The sequence below is a fragment of the Capricornis sumatraensis genome, chromosome 18 (assembly GCF_032405125.1).
Source record: "Capricornis sumatraensis isolate serow.1 chromosome 18, serow.2, whole genome shotgun sequence".
Taxonomy (NCBI): domain Eukaryota; kingdom Metazoa; phylum Chordata; class Mammalia; order Artiodactyla; family Bovidae; genus Capricornis; species Capricornis sumatraensis.
The window spans coordinates 41,061,363-41,088,467 of record NC_091086.1 but is presented as its reverse complement, the minus strand read 5'-3'; the positions used below and the strand labels follow the sequence as shown (position 1 = coordinate 41,088,467).

At 38.6% G+C, this 27,105-nt stretch overlaps 1 pseudogene; it reads right to left on the bottom strand.

Annotated features, from left to right (window-relative positions):
- The window catches only part of LOC138094440 (sorting nexin-13-like), a 40,776-nt pseudogene that overhangs the window by 10,267 nt on the left and 3,404 nt on the right, over window positions 1–27,105 (bottom strand).

Here is a 27,105-nt window from a genome sequence, read left to right as displayed (position 1 = left end):
AACTAGAAAATTCAAAAAAGAACCAGTCAGAACTGAAGAATACAATAATTGAGATGAAAGACATGCTAGAAGGTATTAAGAGCAGATAAGGTGATACAGAAGGAGGCATAAGTGACCTGAAAGGCAGAATAATGGAAATCATCCAATCAGAACAGCCCAAAGAAATACAAATTTTAAATTGAGAACAGTTCAAGGGACCTTGAGACATCAAGTGAACCAACATCAAAGTTATAGGGCTCCCAGAGGCAAAAGAGAGAGAGAAAAGAGTCAACAAACTATTTGCTGAAATTATAGCTGAAAATGTCCCAAACCTGAAGAAGGAAACATATATGCAGGTATAGGAATCACAGACTCCCAAACAAAGAGAGCCACACCAAGATGCATCATAATTAAAATGGCCAAAGTTAAAGAGAGAATTCTAAAGGCAGCAAAAGAAAAACAAACAGTCATATCAAGGAAACTCTCATTAGGCCATTAGCCAATTTTTATGGAGAAACTTGGCCAACCAGAAGGGAGTGGCATTTTAATACATGAGCTGAACGGAATAAATCTGTAACATCGGATACCCAGCAAGATTTCATTTAAAATTGAGAGAGAGATAAATAACTTCTCAGAAAAGCAAAAGCTAAGAGTTCACCAAGACTAAACCATCCAGTCCATTCTAAAAGAGATCAGCCCTGGGTGTTCTTTGGAAGAAATTATGCTAAAGCTGAAACTCCAGTACTTTGGCCACTTCATGCGAAGAGTTGACTCATTGAAAAAGACTCTGATGATGGGAGGGATTGGGGGCAGGAGGAGAAGGGGATGACAGAGGATGAGATGGCTGGATGGCATCACCGACTCAATGGACATGAGTTTGAGTGAACTCCGGGAGTTGGTGATGGACAGGGAGGCCTGGCATGCTGCGATTCATGGGGTCGCAAAGAGTCGGACAGGACGGAGCGACTGAACTGAACCGAACCGAACTGAAACCTACCTTAAAGAAATGTTAAAGGATCTTTTCCGAGTGAAATAGAGAAATGCCACAGCAAGAGGTCAGAATCTATAGGAAAGGAAAATCCCAGTAATAAATGCAAATATATAGTGAAGATAATAACAATTCACATGGCAATTATAGTAATGACATGATAGGAATAGGACCATAGTTTCCTCTACTCACTCTGACTCTCTCCTATTCCTTGGCGTCTTCTTCTTCATATACATATTCTACTTATCACAGATTGCTAGGAAAACTTTCATAGACCACGTAACTCTGAGGCTTTTATTTCGAGATTCATAAACAGGCATTAAGAAAGATCCAGAGTCCTCTCTGAAATTGAATGGTATTTGTTTATATATAGGTATGTTCATTTTTCTGGAAATGGAAGCCCATTGTCTATGTTCCAATAATTAAGAACAAAATTCTAAGCCAACGTATGTGAGTGAAGTCGCTCAGTCATGTCTGACTCTTTGTGACCCCATGGACTGTAGCCTACCAGGCTCCTCCCTCCATGGGATTTTCCAGGCAAGAGTACTGAAGTGGGTTGCCATTTCCTTCTCCAGGCGATCTTCCCGACTCAGGGATTGAACCTGGGTCTCCCGCATTTCAGGCAGATGCTTTAACCTCTGAGCCACCAGGGAAGCCAATATATACTATATATATATATATTCTAAAAATGAGGCAAGTCCAGAGAAATGGACTTCAGGTCCAGAAAAGAGATTCAGGTCAGGTATTACAGTGTGTTGATCTGAAAGCTTTTACCTACATCCTTAAATTTAGGTTAAGTATTTTTTAAAATGTGTTTTTGCCCCAAACATCACACTTGGTTTAAGAATATCTTATGTAGAAAGAATGATGAAATTGAATTTTAATGTAGAGTGAGGAGGTACTAACGTACCTGAGAGTGGATGGGTGAAATAAGATGTTATTCAGATTTCTGAAACTGACACCTAATATTTTCTCAGAAATTGCTTTAAGATGTAATGCTTTTTTAAAGCTTTAGGGGATGATAGAAGAAAACAGAAAAATAGTCTTGAAGGATGTTAAGGGACAGGTTGCGCTATTTTGTGCCCTGAGTTACCCAGCCCAGAAAGGTGTGAGCCACCTTCTATCCTGTATTCTTCCTCACATGCCAGTTGGTTCCACCACTTTAATCTCTCTCTCCTGGGTTTGTCTTCCCTTTGTCTGTCAATACCTTAATGTATGGCGTCCTTATTTTTACCTGGACCACAGAAACAACATCCTGACCAGGTCTGTGTTTTGTTTTGTTCCTTTAAATCTGCCCATGCTCCCCCATCTCTCCATTTGGTCACTCTTATATTGTCAAAGGTCTGCTTTTAAGACTGAACTCACATCCTTTTACATACCTCTTTCTTGGACAGTCCATTCTCTTACCACATTTCCAAAACAATCCTTCCTACAGGGCATTCAGACACCTACTGATATTAATAAACTTGCCTTACTTTTTCAGGTCTCTGTATCTTGTTTTATCCTATTTCTTTGCTAGAAATCATCACCCTAGTCCTCCCTCCCACAGAGACTCAGCTCAGGCATTTTCAAATTTAAGAAGTCTTTCTGGACACTTATCTGCTACTCTTGCCTCATGGTGCTGCTGATTCAGACTTAGGTGTCTCTTCTCTGAAATTCAATGACCTCTCCATCAGAGCATCACTTGTACAGTGAAGACTCTGATTCTCATGCCGTGTCCCCAGTCATACTAAATTTCTTCATACAGTTATCATACTCTGCTTATTTTCAAAACCCTGAAGCACACAATTAAACAAAACAGATGAACAAAATTGAAAAATGTTCAATTTAAATTTGCATCAGTTCTCTTTATTTTTGCACCAAAGCCATAAAGCTGACTATATATTTTATTCAGTTGGCCCCAATCAGTATTTTTCTTGGAAGTTTAAGGGAACACAGTCTTTTAAATAATAGCCAGTGTTAACAGTTAGTATTTATAGCGTGATTCCTATGGTCCCAAGAACAATACCAAGTATTTTACAACCATTATGTCTTTTTAACCTTGAAACATAGCCCTACTTTATGGATGTGAAGACTGAGGCCCAGGGTATTCAAATGAATTAATTTATCAAGGTTGCTGCTACTGCTGCTGCTAAGTCGCTTCAGTTGTGTCTGACTCTGTGTGACCCCATAGACGGCAGCCCACCAGGCTCCCCCGTCCCTGGGATTCTCCAGGCAAGAACACTGGAGTGGGTTGCCATTTCCTTCTCCAATGCATGAAAGTAAAAAGTAAAAGTGAATTCGCCCAGTCGTGTCTGACTCTTAGCGACCCCATAGACTGCAGCCCACCAGGCTCCTCAAGGTCCATAGGATTTTCCAGGCAAGAGTACTGGAGTGGGGTGCCATGTTACCCAATCACAAAATGCAAAATCAGAACTTAACCACAGTTTAGTTGATGTCCTCAAATGCTGTACCGCATATGGAATACCTAGTGTATCATTTTATGAAGAAGAATTTAACTACAAATATCTGATCTCTTTCCCGAGGCAGTAAAATTCCACTCTAAATGTCTATTCATTTCTTTTCACATATTAAAAACAAGCCCAGAGAATGCACCTATTTAGTTTAGTGATGAGCTCATACATTATTTCATCTTGGCAACAATTTAAAATCAAAAGGTAGCAATATAAATAACACATTTAAAAGCATACATAACAATGGAAGCAAATAGATATTTATAGAGAATACCATGGCATCAGAAGCTTTTCGGAGAACCATCAGAGTGATAAAATCTTTGGTATTATCTCAGTTTAATCCTTAAGATTTTTGGACTATATGTAGATTAGGAAAATGTAGGTACTCATTTTGCATATGGGTACAAACGCTAACGCCCAGAAAGGCTGAGTGCCGTTGTAGGAGTGATTGCATAATTTGTAAGAGTGAAGTCTACAACTAATGTCTCCTAGATTACAGTCCACTATTAGCTTTGAGAGAATAGGAAGATAAGCCTCCCTCACCCTCTAAAATAACAACCTTTAAAAAAAAGGAAGAAACAAACACTCTTTGCATCCCATCCCCCTTGACTTGCAGAAACCAGGTCCATTCCTGTCGAACCACACCCCTCCAAAACCCACCCCCAGCTCTCACTCCCTTCTCACTCCCTACCCCAGAATCTCAGTAATTCATTCGTTAAATCACATGTGTGAAGCTTTGGAAAGCTAAATGGTTAGAACACAGAATGTCCAGTGTAGCGCATTAATATTTTCAAGTTCAACAAGATGTATTTGAAATGTTTATAAATCCAGCTGGCATCTGGCATTTGTTAGGTAAGTAACTCAGCTTTTAAAATGCCTGCCAGCCCTGTGGCAAGTCAAGTTGCACCCACTTAATGAGAAATGTAGCTGGTAGCTTCTCTCCAAGCTAGCCAGATGCCGCATGCTGCCACGCATCCACCAAAACAATATTAACAAAGTGCTGACACATCCATGATTCGCGTTCAGATTCAGATTACGAAATAGAGCTGTGATACCAGAAAGCTGATTGATGACCCTTAAGTCAAAAACAGCTGTTTAGGTGGGTCCCCTGACATCTTGAGGAACTTTTCTTTTTTTCTGTATTGTATCCCATGCTTGTATTTCTACGATGTGCATAGGATCATAGGATCCTGTTTCAATGCCCCATGGAGAACTGACTTGTAGGTCACACTATATGGGCTCTGAAATAAATCTCTACATGCTTGAATGATAAAGCATAAGGCAAGAAATAAAATAGCAATGTAAATGAAAATTACATATATTTTCTTCCTGCCCCTCTTGCTTTCTATGCTTTTAATTGTTTGGGGTTGTTGTTCAGTTGCTAAGTCATGTCGGACTCTTTGTGACTCCATGGACTGCAGCACACCAGGCTTCCTTGTCCTTCACCATCTCCTGGAGTTTGCTCAAATTCACCTCCATTGAGTTGGTGATGCCATTCAACCCCTTCATACTACGTCACCCCCTTCTCCTCCTGCCTTAAACTTTCCCAGGATCAGGGTCTTTTCCAATGAGTTGGCTCTTTGAGTCAGGTGGCCAAAGTAATGGAGCTTCAGCTTAAGCATCAGTCCTTCCAATGAATATTTCCTTTAAGATTGTCTGCTTATTTATTTATTGAAGGATAATTGCTTTATAGAATTTCGTTGTTTTCTGTCAAACCTCAACATGAATCAGCCACAGGTATATACCCTTTTGAACCGCCCTCCCATCTCCCACCCCAACCCACCCCTCTAGGTTGATACATAGCCCCTGTTCGAGTTTGCTGAGCCATATAGCAAATTCCTGTTGGCTAACTATTTTACATATGGTAATATAAGTTTCCGTGGTACCATTTCCATACATCTCACCCTCTCCTCCCCTCTCCCCAAGTCCATAAGTCTCTTCTCTATGTTTGTTTCTCCATTGCTGCCCTGTAAATAAATTCTTCAGTACCGTTTTTCTAGTTTTATCTCCTTGCAGTCCAAGGGACTCTAAAAAGTCTTCTCCAGCATTACAATTCAAAAACATCAGTTCTTTGGTGCTCAGCCTTCTTTATGGTCCAACTCTCACATCTGTACCTGACTAGTGGAAAAACCACGGCTTTGACTAGACAGACCTTTTTCAGCAAAGGAATGTCTCTGCCTTTTAATATGCTGTCTAGGCTTGTCATCACTTTCCTTCCAAGGAGCAAGTGTCTTCTAATTTCATGGCTGCATTCACTGTCCACAGTGACTTTGAAGCCCAAAAAAATAAAATCCGTCACTGTTTCCACCTTTTTCCCCATCTGTTTGCCATTGTTTGGGAGTACAAAATGAATATTCAAAAAAACTAGTCCAGTTTGGCAGAGAATTGTACGTGTGCTACAGTTTTTCCCAATAATGGGATCTCAGTATGTTTGGTGTCTGCTTATTTTGAGATTTCAAACTCTTACCAAGGTGTTTTCAGAACTGGTAAGTACCTTCATATCTCTTCCTATCCCCCTAGGACATGAACTCTCCAGCAGCTGGCAGCTGTAAATTTTCCTCAGAAGAAGCATGATTTGTCTTTGAGGTTGTACATATGATGAAATAGTCAAAAATTTTTATAGCAAAGATAAGAAGCTAACAAAACACAAAAGTCACATTCTCATTTTCAATTATGTTTTTGACACAGCAGAAGCTTCCCAAGGGGCAGAAGTTTAATCTTAATCTGACATGTTTTGACTAATAGCATGAAGTTTGGAGGAAAAACAGAAATGAATGTTGAAACTGAAGAAATTCTCTCTCTAGGATTCTATTTGATTCGCTCTCTTCTCTACAGAGATGTCTTAATTATGTGATATTTTGTAAATATCTTGTTCCCAAATTGGGTAAGATCAAGAAGATTTAAAATTGAGCAAAAATTTCCATTCTCAGAGAATTTTTAAAAAATCTTTCAAAATGAGTATGTCCTCTTTCAAAGTAGCCAGCATTTACTTAAAACAATATTTTGTCTTATTCTAGTTTTAAGTATGGTACACAGATGAGACTAGACATTTGTCTAATGCAGAGACAATATAAATAAGTTGCATGAAAATGACCTCTCTCATTCTTATGCAAAATCAGCAGGTTTCCAAGAAGACTGCCTTTTCCTGGCAGTCCCAATTCTTTTAACTGCAACCTGGTAGGTAGGATCTGTTCTCATCCTTCCTCACCTGGCCACAGAAATTATTTTTGTACTATAAGATGATTGTCTATATTTAATTTAGTGTTTTGTCATTTACCTGTGGTTCTTACATTAAGTACACAAAATTTGAACCCCCTAAACTACTGTTAAATAACCACATACATACTGATTTGTTTCCCCCAAAAGGGAAACCCAAGGGAATATTAGAGATGGTGATATTTAATGAATTATGGTTAAATCAAAATTTCCCTTCAAGTTCACAGAGTATAAATGGTTCTTCCAAGTACAGAAGGGTTACTTCTTCCTACAGTAGGCAGGGAGAAAGGAGAGGAGAGGGAGGAGGAAAGGGAAAAAAGCAGCACAGGAAGGCGCGATGGAGAAAAGGAAAGATCATATGTGAAGCCACTAGGCCAGGAACTTACTAATTTAACTATCTTAACGAATCTCATTATTAGTATTTGTGCTTTAGAGATGAGGCAACTGAGCTTCTACGAGGTTAAATAACCAGCTGAGCCAGAATTTTATTTCAAAGGCCATAAATGCTCTTGTGAGAATGTAAGAGTCTGATCTTTCCTGAAATACCTGAAATCAAAAAAGTAACAATATTGCTTTGCCTTTTCATATTGGCAAAGAGTTCATGTAAAGAACAGAAAAATCTTGGTATGAAAAATGGATATCTTTTTTTTTATATTTTACTTAGAAATGATACTACATACTTGTCTTCGTCTAGTTTATTTCACTTAGTATGATCATCTCTGGGTCCCTCATGTTGCTGCAAATGGCATTATTTCACTTTTTTATGGCTGAGTGATATTCCACTATATAAATATACCATTGTATAAATAAATACACCATTGTATAAACATTCAATTGTGTAAATACACATCTTCTCTATTCATTCATCTGTCCATGAATACAGGCTGCTTCCATGTCATGGCTATTGAAAATAGTGATGCAATGCACATTGGGGGTGCCTGTATCTTTTCAAATAATGGTTTTCTCCAGATATATGCCCAGAAGTGGGATTTCAGGATCATATGGGAGCTCTAGTTTTAGTTTTTTAAGGAACCTCCATGCTATTCACCATAGTGGCTGTACCAGTTTACACTTCCACCAGCAATATAAGGGAGCTCCCTTTTCTCCACATTCTCTCCAGCATTTATTGTTTGTAGACTTCTTGATGCTGGGCATTCTGACCAGTGTGAGGTGATACCTCTGAACTTACATATAATACAGAAATAGACCCACAGACATAGAAAGCAAACTTGGTTGTCAAAAGTGGAAAGGGCATGGGAGGGATAAATTAGGAGTTGGGGATTTACACATACATGATACTATATATAAAATAGATAACCAACAAGGACATACTGTATAGCACAGAAAACTATATTCAATATTTTGTAACAGTCTATAAAAGAAGAGAATCTGATAAAGAATAGACATATATATATATATATAACTGAATCTCTTGGCTGACCAACTGAAAGTAATATAACATTGCAAATCAGCTATACTTCACAGGGAGCTCAGCTTGGTGCTCTGTGATGACCTAGAGGTATGGGATGGGGGTTGGTGGGAGGGTGGTCCACGAGGGAGGAGATATACGTATGCACATAGCTGATGCACTTCGTTGTGTAGAAGAAACTAGCACAACACTATAAAGCAATGATACTCCAATTTAAAAAAAATAGAAAAGGATAAAAAAGTTTTGAAAAAACTGGGGGCAACTCTTCCTGTTTAGGACCTGCCCATGTGCCTCTCTAGGTCTTCTTCATATCGTTTGTCCTTATGCTTTCTTTGTTTAAACACCTTGGCTCAGAAATGAATCTCCTGTAATTTTTCTTATTACTGACCAATTTTAATATTCTGTCCCCATATATTCTACCTTCTATAGCACTCCAGAATCTTTTGTGATCTGAGTTTAACAGAGTAAAGTTTTGCTCCTTTTCTCTACAAAACTTCAATTCTTGTTCCATTTCTCTCCCCTCTCCATTTACCACCTGCCTAGACAAAAACAAAGGAAACCCCAAGGAAGATTTTTTTTTTCCTACATATATCATGGTATCATTTCTAAAACTGTTGACACACAATACATTTTAATCTATCAACCATAGCCTTTCCAAGTATACATAAGTGATTTTTAGTAGTAGTAACTTATTTGGCTTCCCCTTATAAAAGCCAGACTTCATTTATTCAGCAATATCTACCTATTATATGCTAGGTAGCATTTTAAGTACTGTTGATTTAACAGTAAAGGAACTGAGAGAGATCCTCCTCTATTAAACAAAGCAAACAACAACAAAAGCTCTAAATATTACAACAAGTCATAGTAAGGGAATCTCTTATAGTTTACCAAGATGACATGATTTTGCTACACTCATGAATCCTGGGGAATTAATAGTTTCTGCCTACAACTGAAAAATCATATACATCCCTTGAAGTTCATTCCTCTTGTAGCAGCAAGTAAAAAACTATAAGCAGTGAAATACATATTTAACCACGGTAGAAATGATAGATCTTTCACTTTCTTTCAACATAAACAGAGGTGCTTGATGTAGGGGATAGAATGCACCGTCTAGAGTGGAGAGTATTCAGAAGGTTTAGTAGGATGCTTCTGAAATATTATACTAAAACTGTCTACTTATGAAAGTTATTTATTTTAACTTGGATGAACAATAAACCAAGAGTTTGCTTTCCTTATCTGTAAAAGGACAACTTTGGAGTAGATTATAATAATTTAAAATTATAAATTGTTTCACTAATTACAAAGCATCTTCACATTCATTCAGTTCAGTTCAGTTGCTCAGTCATGTCTGACTCTTTGAGACCCCATGGACTGCAGCACGCCAGGCCTCCCTGTCCATCACCAACTCTCAGAGTTTACACCAACTCATCTCCATTGAGTTGATGATGTCATCCAACCATCTCATCCTTTGTTGTCCCCTTCTCCTCTTACCTTCAATCTTTCCCAGCATCAGGGTCTTTTGAAGTGAGTCAGCTCTTCACATCAGGTGGCCAAAGTATTGGAATCTCAGCTTCAACATCAGTCCTTCCAATGAATATTCAGGACTGATTTCCTTTAGGATGGACTGGTTGGATCTTGTAGTCCGAGGGATTCTCAAGAGTCTTTTCCGAAGCCACAGTTCAAAAGCATCAATTCTTGGGCACTCAGCTTTCTTTATAGTCCAACTCTCATATCCATGCATGACTACTGGAAAAACCATAGCCTTGACTAGACAGATCTTTGTGGGCAAAGTAATGTCTCTGCTTTTTAATATGCCGTCTAAGTTGGTCATAACTTTTCTTCCAAGCATGACATTCATTACATTCCTGCATTTCCACAATAAAGTGTGATGTTAGAAAACCAGAAACTGAATTTCTATTGTATATATGCAGAAAATGAAACTCAGAAAATACACTAAAGGTCACATTGGTAGGAACTGGTGAAACCAGAACCCAAATCCAGGTTTTCTGACTCCTCATCCACTACTTTCACTTATCACTACTAACTTATCTAGAAGCTACAAAACATACGAATTTTTAGGTTTTATACCTTCAGCATATTCTAGAAACACACTTTTTTAAATTTAAAAATCAAATAAATATTTATCAAATGAAAGACTCTTAGATAATCATCCTAATTGTCACATTTTTTCACACTTGCATGAGGACCATCAAAGATTACAATTGGAGGAATCCCAATCTAGAAAGACTTCAAGGAGTACTTCAGGGAGTAATTCATGTGAAGAGGTGAAGGGGCAGGGAATGATGGAGGTCAAAAGCAACCTTTCCTGCTCACAAACATTGCAGATAACACAGTGAAAGACAGAAAGGGTAATCATCAAATACATGTCAAAATGTGGACCTCATTCTATAACAAATTTCCTAATGGCTTTGAAACCTAAACTATTGATATAGTTTTCCCTTTTATAATAGAGCATTTAATTGCCCACTTGCAATCACTAATTCTACTCCTGGTAGCTCAGCTGGTAAAGAATCCACCTGCAATGCAGGATTCATTCCTGGGTCGGGAAGATCCCTGGAGAAGAGATAGGCTACCTACTCCAGTATTCTTGGGCTTCCCTGGTGGCTCAGATGGTAATCTGCCTGCAGTGTGGGAGACCTGGATTCAAGCCCTGGGTTGGGAAGATCTCCTGGAGAAGGGATAGGCTAACCATCCCATATTTCTTACCTGGAGAATTCCATGGACAGAGGTGCCTGAAGGGCTACAGTCCATGGGATCACAAAGAGTTGGACATGACTGAGTGATTTTCACCTCATTACACTACTGTTCTGGCAAGTTAGCAAGGTAGATATAGGAGTTAGAAGCTTTAGGGAAAACACTGTCTGGGACATTCCTTTGGGAATTCTACAGTTGTTTAGTTAGTTCTTTTTGCTGTCTGACAAGATCTTTCAAAACCAAGAAAGGAGCATCTCAAAATAGTAACAAATAGTAAATCTCTGTCAGTTAGCAGACTTGGCTTCTGTGGAGGTTAAGTTCTGGACTGAGTATCTCCTGCCTACACCATATATTCCTTTTACCAAAAAGAAAAAAGAAATATTTCCAACTACCTGTGGCTTGAACCACAGAAGTTTTCCTACTTACGAAGGAAGTGATACCTATTTTAACAGGAAACTCTATGCATCACCAAAACTGGATCTCAGTTTATAGAGTTCTGGGCAAACTGTCTCACCTTGCAACATCCTACCATTCATCACTACCACTGTTGATGGTCACACATTAATTCTTGGACTTGCATTCATTGGATATATAATCTCTTATTTTGGTGCCATCAAAGATTTCTTTTATTGTTTTATCATTTCTGTAGAATTGTAAGACTTTCACTCAAAATAGACATTGACCACTTACTTATTGGTCAGTCCAACTACATGAAGCAATTCTGGCTGCTATCCTCCTCATATTGATCCAAGCCCACATAGCCCACTTAAACCAATGACTGTTGCTCCATGCCACACTAAGAGAGTGTGGGATGGAATGTTTTTAAGGTTGGCAATGAGACTAAGTTTCAGAGTCTCCAGGTGAACTTCAAAGTCGAAGACCTTATAATCAGTAGCTCTCTTTCAACCCCTGCCAGCCTCCAAACAATTCCATCCTCTAAGACCCTATCACTTTCTTCAACTACATGGCTCAGGCTTTCACAGAACATGAGGAAGTAGTATGATTTCCGACATCTATTGCTTTCTGCCCTGAAATATTCCTGAGAATATTTATTTTGTTTATTCCAGAAAATGAAAACCAAAGATGGAGAAAGAAGTTAGAGACAACAGGACAAATACAAATGAATAACATTATGTAATATCCTACCACACAAGCAAAGAGAGGACAATGACATCAATCACCAATTATACTTTTTTTATTTTGATCACCTCCTCTTTACCCCATTAGTGAGGGAAAGGTTCCTGCCCTAGGGTTATGAAAGGACTAAACACTCAACATCTGACATGAGACTGATGGGACAGATAGCAGTTCATATACTTAAAGCACAAGAGAAGACATACTGTTCCAAGCAGGATGACATGGAGGGTTGCACTCAGGAAGTGAGCGAACAAGCAAGATCTGTGGGAGGCAAACTTTGTAGTAACAAAAGAATGGAGTAAACTCTGCTCATCATGGAAAGATGTGATTGGCTTGTGTGAATAATTTGACACCCTGGCAGGGAGGCTTAACGCAATAGAACTGGTGTCTTACAAGAAGAGGAAGAGAAAATGGAGCACTCTCTCTCCCTCACCGTCTCTTTTCCGTTCTCCTAGTTTTCCCCCCAGACATTTGCACAAAGGAAAGGCCATTGTAAGGATATAGTAGGAAGCTAACTAGCTGCAAACCAAGAAGAGAGGTAACTTATTTACAAAACAGAAACAGATTCATAGACTTAGAGAACATGAACTATGGTTACCAGGGTGGAAAGGAGGGGCTGTTGATTGGGAATTTGGGACTGATATGTACACATTGCTATATTTAAAATAGATAACCAGCAAGGTCCAAAAAGGGGATGCTGCTCATATTCCTAAATAACCTAAATGAGAAAAGAATTTGTAAAAGAACAGATATATGTATATGTATAACTGAGTCACTTTGCTGTACACATAAAACTAATGCAACATTGTTAATCAACTATACTCAAGATAAAATAATTAAAAAAAAAAAACTTTCCATTAGGTTTAGAAAAGGAGTCTGTTTATAAGGAGATATGACCATTGGAGACAAAGGTTTTATCTCTTTCAGATATAGTGCAACGTAGGAGAGACAACAAATCTATTTGCTTTAATAAGAAGCCTCTTGGCTAAGCCATCACGCCTAATCTACCCAAGAGGTACTATTTTTAAAGTATTACTCAGTCTAAAAACAAACAAACAAAAAAACAGTGGCTCCTCTTCCTGCTTCTGTGTTATGTGAAGAAACAAGACTATGTCAGCAAGTTCAAACACTACATAAAAAAGGGTCAAAACCATAGGCTTTTGTTATAGCTAAGGACATGATCCACTAAAGCTTATCTAAGTGTGGTAACCTTTTAGACTCAAAGTAGGGAGTCAGAAAGATTTCTCAATTTTACCTAGTTATAAGTCTGAAGCTGATCAGTTCTATGAAGACCTAGAAGACCTCCTAGAAATAACACCAAAAAAGATGTTCTATTCATCATTGGGGATTGGAAAGTGAAAGTAGGAAGACAAGAGATACCTGGAGTAACAGACAAGTTTGACCTTGGAGAACAAGATGAAGCAGGGCAAAGGCTAACTGAATTCTGCCAAGAGAACACACTGGTCATAGCAAATACCCTTTTTCAATAACACAACAGACGACGTTACTCATGAACATCACCAGATGGACAATACCAAAATCAAAAGGATTACAGTCTTTGCAGCCAAAGATGGAGAGGCTGTATACTGTCAGCAAAACAAGACCTGGAGCTGACTGTGGCTCAGATCATCAGCTTCTCATAGCAAAATTCAGGCTCAAACTAAGAAAGTAGAGAGAACCACTAGATCAGCCAGGTATGACTTACATCAAATCTCCTATGAATATGCAGTGGAAGTACCAAATAGATTCAAGAGATTAGATCTAGTAAACAGTGCACCTGAGGAACTATGGATGGGGGTTCATAATATTATACAGGAGGCATAAAACAAAACCATCCCAAAGAAAAACAAAAGCAAGAAGGAAAAGTGGTTATCTGAGGAGGCTTTACAAATAGCTAAAGAAAGAAGAGAAATGAAAAGCAAGGGAGAAAGGAAAAGGTACATCCAACTAAACACAGATTTCCAAAAAACAGCACAGAGAGACAAAAAGGACTTCTTCAATGAACAGTGCATAAAACTAGAAGAAAACAACAGAAGGGGAAAGACCAGAGATCTCTTCCGGAAGATTGGAAATATCAAGGGAATATTTTGCCCAAAGATAGGCATAATAAAGGACAGAAACAGTTGAGACCTAATAGACACTAAAGAGATCAAGGAGAGATGGAAAGACTACATGGCAGAACCGCACAAAAAAAGATCTTAATGAACCAGATTTCTACCTTGGTGCAGTCAGTCACCCAGAGCCAGACATTTTGGAGTGTGAAGTCAAGTGGTCCTTAGGAAGCACTGTTGTTAATAAAGTTAGTGGATGCGATAGAATTCCAGTAGAGCTATTCAAAACCCTAAAGAATGATGCCATCAAGGTGTTTCAGTCAATATGTCAGCAAATCTGAAAGACCCAGCGGCCACAGGACTGGGAAAAGTCAATCCGCATCCTAATTCCCAAGAAGGATAGTACTAAAGAATGTTCTAACTATCCAACAATTGCATTAATCTCCCAAGTTAGTAAGGTCATGCTTACAATCTTGCATGCCAAGCTTCAGCATTATGCAATCCAAGAACTTCCAGATGTCCAAGCCGGGCTTAGAAAAGACAGAGGAACCAGAGATGAAATTGCCAACGTTTTCTGGATCATAGAGAAAGCAAGGGAATTCCAGAAAGTCATCAAACTGTGTTTCATCAACTACGCTAAAGCCTTTGACTGTGTGGCTCATAACAAACTGTAGAAAGCTCTCAAAGAGATGGGAATACCAGAACGTCTTACCTGTCTCCTGACACACCTGTATGCAGGTCAAGAAGCAACAGTTAGAACCCGTATAGAACGACTGATGGTTCAAGGTTGAAAAAGGAGTATGACCAGGCTGTCTGCTGTTACTCTGTTTGTTTAACCTATATGCTGAGCACATCATGAGAAATGTGGGGCTGGAATCAAGATAGGTGGGAGAAACATCAACAACCTCAGATATGCCGATGAAACCACTCTAATGACAGAAAGTAAAGGGGAACTAAAGAGCCTCTTGATGAGGGTGAAGGAGGAGAGTGAAAGTGTCAGCTTAAAGCTAAATATTAAAAAAAAAAAACTAAGATTGTGGCATCTGGCCCAATTACTTCATGGCAAATAGAGGGGGAAAATGTGGAAGCAGTGATAGATTTCCTCTTCTTGGGCTCTAAAATCAGAGGATGGTGACTGCAGCCATGAAATTAGAAGATGATTGCTTCTTGGCAGGAAAACTATGACAAACCTAGATAGTGTGTTGAAAAGCAGAGACATTACTCTGCCAACAAAGGTCCATATAGTCAAAGAAGGCTATGGTCTTCCCAGTGGTCACATAAGATTGTAAGAGCTAGACTGTAATGAAGGCAGAGTGCCAAAGAATTGATGCCTTCAAACTGTGGTGCTGGAGAAGACTCTTGAAAGTCTCTTGGACAGCAAGGAGATCAAACCAATCAATCTTAAGGGAAATCAACTCTGACTACTCATTGAAAAGACTGATGCTGAAGCTGAAACGCCAGTATTTTGGTCATCTGATGTGAACAGCTGAGTCATTGAAGAAGTCCCTGTTGATGGCAAAAGTTGAGGGCAGAAGAAGAAGAGTGTGTCAGAGGACAAAATGGCTGGATGGCATCACCGATGCAATGGACATGAACTTGGGAAAACTTTGGGAGATGGTGAGGGACAGGGAGGCCTGGCATGCTGCAGTCCATGGGGTTGCAAGGAGTCGGACATGACTGGGCACCTGAACTACGACAACAATGAATCCCTGGAGAAGGGAATGACTACCCACTCCAATATTCTTGTCTGGAGAATTCCATGGACAGAGGAGCCTGGCAGGCTACAGTCCATGAGGTCCAAAAGAATTGGACAGGACTGCGCGACTAACATACATGAATTACAGGAATGTTTGCCCTCATTGAAGAATAGAAATTCATTGCTACATCTTGACTGAAGAAGAGGTAGATATAAGGCATATCCCAGGCAGGATTTAGAATCAGGCAGACAACATATATTTATTAAGTGCTTATTAGATTCTTGGTAACCCATGGGCAGTATTTATCCTTGGCATCCTTCCTTTTTTTAAAAAATGTTCTCATTGTCTCTAACATAAAACTTGAAATGCCCAGTGCTCCCTTGCTGACCCAAGGATCCCCTGAGGCTCCTATTATTTCACTTCTTTGATGATTATTTTAATTGTAACAAAGAATTCCATAAAATCAGCATATTGAAACATGACCCTCTTAAACAACAAACTTGGGGAAATGGATTTGCAAAAATATTAATAAAGTAAAAGTAGAAAGAATTGATACATGTAAAACACAATTGATTAAAAAATACTGAGTCTTAGTAGTCCAAATAAATAAAGTTTGTACAAAAACCCCTGTGTGCACACAAACAGACATACACATACACATCATGTTAAAAGTCTAGACTATTTGAATAGATACTAAAATAAGTGGAAAAAAAAAAAAAAGGCAACAATGTGATGCTGGTATTTCATTTTTCACCCTATTAGCAAAGTTTTATTTTTTGCTTTTGTCTGTTTTTATAGAGTATTCAACGTAGAAGTTACGATAAACATGAATTCTGACACATTGCTTGAGAATGTACATATTGACATAATTCTTCTGAGAAATAGAAGCCACATGACAGTTTGCATAAGACAAACATAATTGTTGCAATAATAACATTTTTGAGACAGTATTTTAGGTAATAATCATAAATTTTAAGTTTATATACAAAAATATTTCAGATTACACTGATTCAAAAAAAACCAATAATAGCAAATTGAAATGAATGACATCATCCAAAAGTGAGGAAATGGCATGTGTAAGTAAGACTATTCTGCACATATTTTAATAACTATTAATTTAAAAGTTTATTAACAGTTTAAAAACTGTACTTAAAATACTATCTCAACTCTGTAAATAATATCTCAAGATCTTGAGTGGTTTAAAAATATAAACTTTAAAATCTTGGTATCAGTTGTCCTCTAGGGTTATGGGAATTTTTTCTGCTTCTTAATACTTTTTAAATCTCCCATGTCGACAATTCCCTCCAAAAAAACTGTTCTTTGTACCAACTCCCATTTTTCTACTTGGCAGTACCTTCCTCTAAGGCAATAGACAATAATTTATAGTCAGCATTGCCAGCACCACCTCTTATGGGCAATAAATTAACTACCCAACTTAAATTTTTGGAAAACACTCGGTTGAAGCTTCTAGTGTCTCCTCTTTGCTCTTTTACATTTCACAACCTTTTTTTGTAGACTAATGCAAAAACTTACTAAATTATCTCAACACCCAGTTTTGCTTTTTCTTTCAACTGACTTCAAAATGACTTTCTTACTAGTACTCTTCAATTATAGATACTGTCATTGTGGTTATTATAAAATTAAGAAACATACATATACATACATACACTTTATATATATATACACATACACACATATACATAAAAAACTCTTAAAATATAAAAATATAAGCAGAGATATAAGGAGAGAGGAAAATAATTTTATAGGGAATTTATAATTAAACAATTGCACATATATACAGATCTATCCATACATCCATACAGAGGTCCATGAACATTTATAAAGTAAAATGTTTTTCCTTATAAGTTCTACAAGAAATCCAGGTAAAAGGAATATGGTATTTTTCCTACTCACTGACAAAGCTGGAAGAAAAAAAAAAATAGTAGTAAAATAGGTTGTGACCATGAAATCAGTGTTTCCCCATCAGACTTGAGTAAATTCCTCTGTTTAGATTGGTTCATCTGTGGCTTCACCTGGACTCAGGGAAGAGATCAGATGATCTTGGTAAAAAGGAAAATATAGAAAAAATCCAGTTTTCTGAAATAAGTGAGTTGTTTTTCATGGAAAAATTATGGTTGAAAAGTTTGTTGACACTGAACAAAAATATGTAACATCTCAGCAGGTCTTTCTACTCGAGAATTAGTATTAAAGTTTACACAGGTTGGAAACAATAGAAATTTAAAACTCTAAGTTGGTGTCTTTAAAGATTAAATAAGTATTTCTTGGTGAAAATTTTCTCCCGGTTTTGAGTATTTATGTGAGTATATGCTTATATTTGGAGATGATATAAAATACACTTTTTATACTGTTTTTAAAAAGTGCAAAAGTCTGTATAAGAGAAATCCATGCACATGAATGTTGAGAGACAAAAAAGAGCAACTCAATTGTAATAAAGGAAAACAACTTCAATGTTAATCAAAACATTAACATCAATTAATGTTAATCTGTATGCAGGTCAGGAAGCAACAGTTAGAACTGGACATGGAACAACAGACTGGTTCCAAATAGGAAAAGGAGTGTGGCAAGGCTGTATATTGTCACCCTGCTTATTTAACTTATATGCAGATACATCATGAGAAACGCTGGACTGGAAGAAACACAAGCTGGAATCAAGATTGCCGGCAGAAATATCAATAACCTCAGATATGCAGATGACACCACCCTTATGGCAGAAAGTGAAGAGAAACTAAAAAGCCTCTTGATGAAAGTGAAAGAGGAGAGTGAAAAAGTTGGCTTAAAGTTCAACATTCAGAAAACAAAGATCATGGCATCAGGTCCCATCACTTCATGGGAAATAGATGGGAAACAGTAGAAACCATGTCAGACTTTATTTTTTTGGGCTCCAAAATCAGTGCAGATGGTGACTGCAGCCATGAAATTAAAAGACGCTTACTCCTTGGAAGAAAAGTTATGACCAACCTAAATAGTATATTCAAAAGCAGAGACATTACTTTGCCGACTAAGGTCCGTCTAGTCAAGGCTATGGTTTTTCCAGTGGTCATGTATGGATGTGAGAGTTGGACTGTGAAGAAGGCTGAGCGCTGAAGAATTGATGCTTCTGAACTGTGGTGTTGGAGAAGACTCTTGAGAGTCCCTTGGACTGCAAGGAGATCCAACCAGTCCATTCTGAAGGAGATCAGCCCTGGGTGTTCTTTGGAAGGAATGATGCTAAAGCTGAAACTCCAGTACTTTGGCCACCTCATGCAAAGAGTTGACTCATTGGAAAAGACTCTGATGCTGGGAGGGAATTGGGGGCAGGAGGAGAAGGGGACAACAGAGGATGAGATGGCTGGATGGCATCACTGACTCAATGGACATGAGTCTGAGTGAACTCCGGGAGTTGGTGATGAACAGGGAGGCCTGGCGTGCTGCAATTCATGGGGTCGCAAAGAGTCAGACACGACTGAGCGACTGAACTGAAGTGAACTGAATGTTAATCAATGATGGCTCAGATGGTAAAGAATCTGCTTGCAATGTAAGAGACTTGGTTCAACCCCTGAATTAGGAAGATCCCTTGGAGAAGGGAATGGCAACCTACTCCAGTATTCTTGCCTGGAGAATTCCATGGACAGGTACAACAGAGAGTATGTCATGTGTTTCCCAAAGAACTTTATTTTCATTCTGGGCACATAAAAATAGTATATTTTTCAGTCTTTATGCCATTTAGGAGGGATGTGTAATTAAGTTCCATCTAAAATGTGGGAAAATTTGTGTACATTCATTTCAGTAATGGTCCTAAATGCTTCCTTTCTGTTCTTGCAGCCATCTTTTCTTTCCCTCCCTCTTTCTCTCTCTTCCTCTTCTTTCTCTTTGCCTTTCTATTTTCTTTCTCTGGCTCTCTCTCAAGCACATGCACACACATTTACAATGGTGACTACCGTTCAGTGGTAATAATGGAATAAGATAGGATACCAAAGCATAAATTTTGATTTAATAAAAATCTTTTTTTCAAAAATGGGTAGTGGATATGTGGGTGTTTTTATCTCTCTAATCTTATCTTATATACATTTTATTTAAAAATTTTATTTACTTAGTATTTCATACTTTTAGAGAAGAATAATTTAAAATCTGTCCAATTATTGCAAAATGGGAAAAAAAGAGTTTCCAGTTAGTAATTTCTCCAAAAGAATTTGGCAATAAGAAAGATCACCAGGCAGACATTCTGAAGAACTCTACTATGAAGTCAATAGACATTGCAACAGAATTATTTTGGGAAAACAAATTAATCAAAAGTCAATTGAAATAATTAATTTCATTTATAATTTGTCCCAAATTGAGGAATCTGCTTAACTGAGATATAGTTCTCAAATGGAGAAATGTAATCAGGAGTTCACTGAGTTTGAAGTTTCTTACAAAACTTATTTGGCAGAAGATTATTGGAGTATACTTTTCCTTAGAAGTTTTAAGAATAAAGGAATAATAAAATAGTAGCAGGTAGAATAATAAAATAAAATAATGAGCCCTTAGAATTTCTAGATGAAGATTTTCAATATTGTCTACCTACTAGAATCACCTAGGCAGTTATATAAAAAATTCTAATGCTCAAGCCGCATCAAAGACATATTAAATCAGAACATCTGGGGGTGGGACCTAGGCATTAGTGCTTTTAAAGATCACCAGATGATTTCACTGTTCAACAAACATTAACTCCCATCTTTTCACAGCTGAAGAGTCTGAGGTTGCAAGAAACGAACTGCATTATGTGAGGTCAAATTTCTTACTTGTTCTCTCTCTCATTCAGTCTTCTCTCTTCCTTTTTTAAAAAATGTTGTTGCCTTCCCTATGTTTTAAACAGTTATTTGTACCACTTCAGGTTCTCTTGGCCTCACCTGTCTCTTATTCTGGCCACCTGGCATCATGCCAGTACAATCTGATGATACCCCACCTCAGATCATTGACCTTTTGCCTAACGGCATGTTAATTACACAGTAGTAAACACCTTACAAAAGCTCTTGATGTTCAAATATATGCAATCTTAAAATGCTGAAAAGTCATTATCCCATGGGATAAACCTATGACTACTGGGGAATGTAAACTGATGGATTTGCTTTCCATTTTTATTCCCTTGAGATAATCTTGAGATGCATTTGAAATGTGCCCTTAAGCAAATGTGGGAGTTCCCACAACTAGTCACTTATGGCAGTGGTCAACTTCATAATGAACCTTTGCTCTGCACTTTCTCCTTCCCTGGTGACCCAGTCGTTTCTTCATCTCCTTGAGTCTCACTCCTTGATAAAACATTAGGTCTTAAGACTTTGGTTGAAATTCTACTTTCTAAAGAATCTACGTGAAGACATTACCTTTCTTCTGTTATCTAATCTTAATTTCATGGTCAATGCCCAATTTTCATGGTCTAGAGGCTTTAATGCTTTAATGATCTCATCACTGTTATCATTAAAACATCAGTATCACCATATCATCAATCTATGCTCTTCATGTATTTGTTCTTCTCAAAAGTCTCAGCAGAGCCCGTGAGTGCAATATATTTGGTGCTCTGACATCCTTCCATACTCCTTCTCTCAAGAAGGTAGACAGTAGACAAATGTCAATTGAAAGTAAAAAGTACCCAGAAAAAATAGGACATCACAAAGAAAAACAAACTGATTAAAAGATGAAAGGAGACTGAGATGGAGAATAGGATGAAGAAAAACTTGGAATGAGAGAAAGAGTGGTTCTCTCACTATCCAGTTCAGTTCAGTCGCTCAGTCGTGTCCGACTCTTTGCGACCCCATGAATCGCAGCACACCAGGCCTCCCTGTTCATCACCAACTCCCAGAGTTCACTCAGACTCACGCCCATCGAGTCAGTGATGCCATCCAGCCATCTCATCCTCTGTCGTCCCCTTCTCCTCCTGCCCCCAATCCCTCCCAGCATCAGAGTCTTTTCCAATGAGTTAACTCTTTGCATGAGGTGGCCAAAGTACTGGAGTCTCTGCTTTAGCATCATTCCTTCCAAAGAAATCCCAGGGCTGATCTCCTTCAGAATGGACTGGTTGGATCTCCTTGCAGTTCAAGGGCTCTCAAGAGTCTTCTCCAACACCGCAGTTCAAAAGCATCAATTCTTTGGTGCTCAGCTTTCTTCACAGTCCTACTCTCACATCCATACCTGACCACAGGAAAAACCATAGCCTTGACGAGATGGACCTTTGTTGGCAAAGTAATGTCTCTGCTTTTGAATATGTTATCTACTATCCAAACTACTCTCAAAACATCTATTTTCCCCATGTTAGAGTTGTACTCTCATCAGTGTATCAAGTCATCATCTTTATCTCTCTTTCTAGTAACTATATTGACATACAAGTTACTTACTCATTCTATACCAGCCCAGCATTAATTACATACATATGATATTCTAAAAACCCACAAAGTCACTATATTGATGAGATCAGAAATAAGTAAGTATTAAATTTCGACCTAATTCTCAAGATAAGAGTCTGGAAACTATGATTAACTACATCTGACTGACAAGTGGATAAAAATGGGGACTTTCCTGGCAATCTAGGGACTTCCCTGGTGGTCAAGTGGTTAAAACTTTGCCTTCCAACACAGGAGGTGTGGTCGAAGAGCTAAGAGCCCACATATTTGACCACCAAAAATAAATAAATAAATAAATAAGAACGCAACCAACCAACAGATGCAGTACTGTAACAAACTTAATAAAGACTTTAAAAATGATCCTAATTTTTTTTTTTAATCTTTTAAAAGGGATAGAGTGGTCTACTCTTCCAGAGTGTCATAACAATATCGGCACTATATCCTTACAGGCTCCTACTCCTGGATATATCCACACCTCCACCTGACTCACTGGTCATCGTGAAACATACCATCTTTTTCATTGACTTTTTTCTAGAACTTGATAGAGCCTCTATTTTCTCAATCATCTGTCCCCAGATTCCTATTTCATGTATACAGTATATTAAAAGCAAGTCTTTATTCTAAAAGAAAAAGACATATGTATAAGCACTCTGAAGTTCAGAAATGAATTGCAAATAATGCAGATGAAAAACTGGCCCATAACCACAGGGCAATAATCAACTGCATTTATATGAATAAGATCATGTATATTACGATCAGTTTTCTGCAATTTAAAAAACTTGTCAAATAGCTCAAAGACTATAAAAGTCACAGATAACCAGAAAAATTAAATTACTCCCAAAAGACATCTGGGTTTTTTTTTGTTTTGTTTTGTTTTTTGCTTTTGTTCATTTCTAAGTATTTCACAATTTTTCCCGTCAGGAGCTTGGACAAGGACAGTGATAGTAAGTACAGAAAACTGTGCTAAATTATAGAGATGTTTTGAAATCTTAACTGATTGGACTTGCCGATAGATCAGGGGTATGCATGTGTGGATCAGTACAGGTGTGGGTGTGCATGTGTGTGTGCTTCTGAGTGTGAAAGGGTGCACGTGAGGTTAGCAGATGAGATAAAAAGAGGAATCAAGGATGACTCCAAGTTTGTTCATTAAACTTTGTTCTTATAGAATAGTCTCACTTGATGCATGATCCCAGCTAAATTCCTTCACTGGAATAGGGCATATAGAGACCCAGCTAGAAGATAAGATAATATTTTTTTGGAAGAGAAACAAGAGAAAATAGGTAGATTTTCAGATAGGAGTAAAATGTCTTCATAAATAAGTTATACATTTAAGGCTAAAGCAGAAAGAGAAAGGCAGGGAGTGGCGGGGTGGAGATGGGAACCTCTCTGAAGCACCAATAAGTGAACATTTTCTAATCAGCCCTTATGTAGCTTCAACTAGGGACTCTAAGTACAACATGGTTGGGATAATGGGGACCTTTCATTCCAGCTCAGTCATCGGTAGATCACACATACAAGTTTGTCATCAGTGGGTTCTGGGTGTTTGAGAAATCCCTATTTGAATACATACATGTTACTGAATTTGGCACAGGAGTACAGGATGGGGATGAATGAATAGCTACAAGAGAAGAGAGAGAGAGGCAGTAGCTGATGAGATGAGACGGGGTGGTTGGCCCGAGGCAATCCCAAGTGAGGCACTTGGAGGGACAAGTGGGCAAAGCTGACAATATTTGAGACAGCAGACAAGTTTGGTCTATTGAAAACATTGCTGAGAATCAGTGCTGGATGATTACAGCCCTCTTTAAAGAGAAAATAAGAATCATGCCTGGTTTTTAAATTTAAAAAAATTTTTTGCTAATAATATGACTTACAGAGCCAAGGAAAACAACCACAGAAAAGTGTTTCCAAATGTTAATAGCGATGGCCTCTGCTGGTGAAACTATTGGTAATATTTTATATTATGTTCTGTACTTTTCAAGAGCTCTATAATGAGCATGGTTACAAGAAAAACAAATAATTACAAAATATGATTACGGATAACATGGCAAAATAATTCAAGAATATGCCTACTCAGTTTACTTTTGTGTCTCCTCACTAAACTACATGATACAAGACTGAACATATAAACCAAATCCTTGGTTTGTCCTTGAAATAATGGTTAGTCCACAAGCAGTCTTACCAGGTTAAAATCATATATTGTTCCTTGGTATAGTGAAGATACAGAGATGGCAGAAAAATAATATTATGCATATTTTTACTCTCTTTATAGTTTTCAATGAAAGGAATTTAGCCAGTAGACATGACCTAATCCAGCATTTCTGAAGACAACATAATGTACCACATCAAAGGAACTCATGACATCTTACTATAGTGAAATGCACTGTAAATCTCCCAGATGTCTGTTCTAAGCAATGTAGTAGTTTACAGTAAGTCCTCTACGTATGGACCTTCAAGTTGCCAACTTTCAAAGATGTGAACATGCGTTCACATGTTCAATCACATAGGTCAGTCCATGTGTCTGGTGTACATCGTCACATGTGCAGCCACTGTAAGCGCTTGTGCTTTTGTGTACTTTACTGTCCAGTGCTCTATAGAGTGGGACTTCCCTGTAGCTCAGCTGGCAAAAAATCCACCTGCAGTGCAGGAGACCCCTGTTTGATTCCTGGGTCGGGAAGATCCCCTGGAGAAGAGACAAGCCACCTACTCCAGTATTCATGGGTTTATCTTGTGGCTCAGATGGTAAAGAATCTGTCTGCAATGTGGGAGACCTGGGATCAATGCCTGGGATGGGAAGATCCCCTGGAGGAGAGCAACAACCCACTCCAGTATTCTTGCCTGGAGAATTCCCATGGACAGAAGAGGCTGGTAGGGCTACAGTTCATAGGGTTGCAAAGAGGCGGACACAACTGAGTGGCTAAGCTCAGCACAGCACTGTATAGAGTACAGTAGCACGGTATGTTTCTTTCAAGCCCAGGATGTCCAAAAGCAAGCATAAAAGCAATGGTAATGTAGCTGGTACCTATACTTTCCAAGGTACTGTACTGTAAGATTAAAAATATTTTCTTTATTATTTTATTGTTTTAATGTATTACTTGTGTAAGAAGTATTATAAACCCATTACAGTACCGTGCTTGTTGTTCAGTCATGTCTGACTCTTTGTGACCTCATGGACTGTAGCCCGCCAGGCTCCTTTGTCCTTGGAATTTTCTAGGAAAGAATTCTAGAGTGGGTAGCTATTTCCTACTTCAGGGAATCTTCCGAACCCAAGGATGGAACCTGGGTATCCTGAAATGAAGGCAAATTCTTTGCTGTCTGAGCCCCTTGATTGTGTTAGTTGGATACCAAGGCTAACATTGTTGGACTTCCAGACAAATTGAACTTAAGAATGCACTCTTGGAACAGAACTTGTTCATATGTAGGGGATGTACTGTATAAGATCATCTTGCACTGAGAGCTCCTTTCTTAGAGTCCTTACCTGAAAAAGAATATAATTCTGATATTATCTTCATCCTTTGGGCCCTACCAGGCTTCTAGACCTAGCCCACCAGTAAGTAAGGCAATCTGTCTCTGGACAGGGTCTCCAGATTCCCAGGCTTCACATGACTTAACTTTTACACATTCTTGCAAGGACAGTCTATAGGTGCCTCCCAAATTGTCACCACATACCCTGGCCCCAGACACTTTCCAGGCAGGACAGAGGAGCCATCGTTTTCCAGCTCATCTCTTCATCACAGCTTTTGCACACCCTACATTTTCCATACCCTCTCAAATCCATCCCCTTATTTGTATTGACAAGCTGTGCTGTGCTTAGTCCATCAGTCATGTCCGATTCTTTGCAGCCCAATGGATTGTAGCCCACCAGGCTGCTCTGTCTGTGGAGATCCTCCAGGCAAGTATACTGGAGTGGGTTGCCATGCCCTCCTCCAGGGATTCTCCCAACCCAGGGATCGAACCCAGGTCTCCCACATTTCTGGTGGACTCTTTACCATTGAGCCAGGGACAAGCTGTACACTGATACCATTTAGTGACCTATTGTAAGAGACATCCCCAAATTCTCTATATTTGAATAAAACTTCATCTTCATGATTTGAAAGCTTCCAAAACTTTGGGCCAATCTGCTAGTAATTTAGAGACAAGAAACATATGCTTATGACAAGAAGCAAATCTGTGGGTTCTTATAGAAGGCATTAAAGTTGTTTCCACCACACATTATCAAAACTCAACCAAACTTGGAGACAACCCAACAAGATCACCTCCCATTGAAAATGAGAAAATACAAGCCCAGTTATGATGCCTCTATTAAGGGGCAGTCAGGTCTGAAAGCATGTGTCTTTTATCTTCTTTTTTCTTCATCAGGGAGAGCCATGCTATAGAGAAGATCATAACAAATCTGAAAAGTCTCACGAAGCCTACTATTCTGAACACTCCAATTCTGCTTATCAAGGATGCCTGAAAAGAGATGCTGGAGAGAGCAGCAATGAGAAGAGAAAGAGAAGAAAAAGCAACTTTGCTGCTAAAAAGCATCTTAGTTTGGATGTAGCCACCATAAACTAGGTGGGAAAAAAGGCATTTAATCAACACGAATGGAACTAAGGAACTAAGTGGGATCAATCCTTCAAGAGCACAGGTGGTTGATCTTTCTCCCTCTTGGTATCAGCTTTCTGGTATGGGGTAGCGAGACCCATAGAACTGTTTTCTCAGACTTGACAAGTCAGTCCGTCCTGAGTCCTATGACACAGTCCTGGCTGTGTCAGTGAGGTCAGGATGGACTCTTAGTTGGCCATCAGATCCTGAGTGCTGAATGAGGTGACAGCATGAGGGCTGTTCAGCTGTGCTTCCCCAGAGCCAAAGAGCTGAATGAAATACACGTGGGCCTTCAGGGTTCCAAATCCTTCAAGGCTTGAAGTTTTTTTTAGGCCACAGTTCATACGGACTACTAAGTAAAAGCAGCCTGCAGAGCTGTCCTTTGCTGACATCTTGGCACTAATTTCTTCCAAATGTGCTTAACTAACTTTGGAGTCTAGACTGTGACATACTGGCACTCTCCAATTTGCTGCATCTCCTTT